Source organism: Papaver somniferum, chromosome 6, assembly GCF_003573695.1.
Source record: "Papaver somniferum cultivar HN1 chromosome 6, ASM357369v1, whole genome shotgun sequence".
NCBI classification, from domain to species: Eukaryota; Viridiplantae; Streptophyta; class Magnoliopsida; order Ranunculales; family Papaveraceae; genus Papaver; species Papaver somniferum.
Window position 1 is genome coordinate 55,658,359 of NC_039363.1, and position 3,178 is coordinate 55,661,536.

Here is a 3,178-nt window from a genome sequence, read left to right on the forward strand (position 1 = left end):
TCGTTCAATTTGATTCTAAACTATTGCAACAAGTAGATTCTCAAAATAACAAGTGTAAATCCGAAGCATATAACATCAAAAACCTAGGTCCAAGCATGCTCTATCAAAAGAAATAACAATTGCTTAACAAGAATCATTCAAACAATTTTCACTCAAGGCAAAACAATCATAAAAATAATTGCGATAAATAAATAAATAAGAATATACCACTTTTTGTTGGAAAAATAGCTTCCTCTATCACCTCAGCAATGGGTTTTAGCTCCTCATATTAATCATGATCTCAAAATATTTATTTATGGCTCAAAAGATGATTAAAAAGATGAAAAGTGATAATACAGACGATTCGCAACAGTTTGTTGGTGTTGCAGAATCACTGTTACAGGGAGAAATAGTAGCTAAAGACCTAATGCAACTGCTGTGATGAACGACACATGGGTTCTGCTGTGAAACAACGATAGTTTTCTGCGGCAGTTGCTTGTGCGTCAATGTTCTTCATGTTCTTCCTCTTCAGCAGCAGCAAAAACAGAGTTTGATAAAACTCATTGAAAAAGGATCTGAACTAGCCTAAACGTTTCTAAACCATGATGAGGACACTGGGATAATAAATCATTGAACCTTTCCAAATACCTATATAAAGATTCTCCCTCTTGTTGTGAAAATGTGCATATTTGCGTCCTAATTGACGATGTTTTGTGCCTAGGGAAAAACTTATTGAAAAAGGCAGATGTAAGTTGTTCATATGTCTCAATCGACTCAGAGTCCAAACTATACAGCCACGACTTGGCCTTATCTTTCAGGGAAAATGGGAATAACCTAAGTTTCAAAGCATCATCATCTAAGCCTCTAATTCTTAGGGTACTACAAATTTCCTCAAAATCCCTAACATGGTAATAAGGGTTTTCATTTTCTTTCCCTAAAAATATTGGGAGCATCTGTAAGGTCCCAGGTTTCAGTTCATAGGGTGCCTCCGTTTCAGCTAACTTAATACACGAAGGACGAGTAGTCCTAGTTGGATTCAACAAAGCTTTCAAAGTTGCCATTTCTGGCGCTATCGGAGCAACATGGATTCTCTCCTCAGTCAAAGGACGTTCAAAAATAGACTCTTCAAAATTCGGACTTTCTAGATTAAGGTAATCGAGACGCTTCGAACTACTAGGTTTCTCTTTAACAAATCTACCTAGTGCGTCTCTTTTACGTTCAGGCATATAATAGAATTTTATAAATTGGGAGGGTAAGCAAACACAGATCAAGGCCGACTCAACCAAATCAAACCTATTGATTTCTAGCAAACAAAAAGCATGATGGCTCCACTTAGATTGTTTCTAGACCAGCTTCTAATCCTTCGAACGGGAATTCGTTACAATTTAAGCAAACCCCTCTGGAATCAATCCGAGTTAACGTAAGTTGAATAGAGGCGAGGGAAGCTCGGTGGAGATTTGATACCCAAGGCCTCACCGGTATTACAAGGCGGCGCAGTCACGCATTCAACTTACAGAAACCGTCAAGAACTTCGAAGTATGCTTAAAAGAATAACCAATATTTTTCGAATGACTTTCCTGTTAAGCTCGTTACCCTATCGGTATCGTTCTAGTCAAAATTTTAGGCTTAGGTTTGCGTAGGTTACGTGTTCCTAAAGCGGGCAAGAAGAGAACGATGATGAAATCCGAACCCTTATCTTGTATGGCCAGGCCTTGCCCTTTACTATAAAATAAATGTCCGTATTCAGTCGTCAACATACATGCATACGAAGGAATTCAGTAACTCGCTGACAGAGGATTCGCGAGTGTTTAGAATCTTACCTCTCTTTCCAGACGGGGGATGAATCGGTTGTAGCGGACTCGGGCCACTGACTCCGATGTCTAGTGTACGAACCCAAGGTGCAGAGACAATATCGTAATTGTCCTCCTTCTCTGCAAACAATTTATATTTAAAGTACTCTTCCGTAGGGTAATAAAAAAAATAATGTCCCAAAGTCCAAAAGTCCAAAAAGTAAAGAAAAATTACAAAAATAATAAACCCTAATACAGTTTTTTTTTTTAAAAAAAGAAAATAAACAAACCCTAAACTAAAATTGTCTAAAATAAAATTGTCTTCTTTTCTGTTCTTTTTGCTTTAATCTTTAGCTCCAAGTCTTTATGAAATCACCAAACTCTTTGGCTCAATTTTCTTTATGATCCAGAACCTGCAGACACAAGATAAATACCCAAAAACATAAAAAAGGACAAAAATAATAAATAAATAAAAAAATCTAAAACCCTAAAAACAAGTCCGCGTCGGCGGCGCCAAAAATTGATGTGATTTATAGATAGTGGTAAAAAGAGTGTCGTTTCTCAGACTTGTGAAGGATTTTTTTAGACTTAAATTCAAAACTAAAATAGAAAACACAATAAAAATTATAGCAAACTCAAACAAAGATGATATCAATATTAAAATAACACTGAGGCTAAGATTCCACTATTTTCCAAATTCAAAGTGATTTAATCCAATATTTATATTCATGCAATTTTTTTTCGTTCAATTTGATTCTAAATTATTGCAACAAGTAGATTCTCAAAATAACAAGTGTAAATCCGAAGCATAGAACATCAAAAACCTAGGTCCAAGCATGCTCTATCAAAAGAAATAACAATTGCTTAACAAGAATCATTCAAACAATTTTCACTCAAGGCAAAACAATCATAAAAATAATTGCGATAAATAAATAAATAAGAATATACCACTTTTTATTGGAAAAATAGCTTCCTCTATCACCTCAGCAGTGGGTTTTAGCTCCTCATATTAATCATGATCTCAAAATATTTGTTTATGGCTCAAAAGATGATTAAAAAGATGAAAAGTGATAATACAGAAGATTCGCAACAGTTTGTTGGTGTTGCAGAATCACTGTTACAGGGAGAAATAGTAGCTAAAGACCTAATGTAACTGTTGTGATGAACGACACATGGGTTCTGCTGTGAAACAACGATAGTTTTCTGCGACAGTTGCTTGTGCGTCAATGTTCTTCGTGTTCTTCCTCTTCAGCAGCAGCAGCAGCAGAAACAGAGTTTGATAAAACTATGATTTCTTCTTCTCTGGCTCTCCTCCGATCCCCAAACTCTCGACACACCTTCTATATGACCCAAACAATCTATTTATATAAAAAATACCGATTAAGTCTCTCCCAAATCTTCCTAAATCT

At 35.8% G+C, this 3,178-nt stretch overlaps 1 pseudogene; it reads left to right on the forward strand.

Annotated features, from left to right (window-relative positions):
• The first annotated feature begins 576 nt into the window (after positions 1 to 576).
• On the forward strand, positions 577 to 676 carry LOC113292163 (annotated as a pseudogene).
• The last annotated feature ends 2,502 nt before the right edge of the window (positions 677 to 3,178 follow it).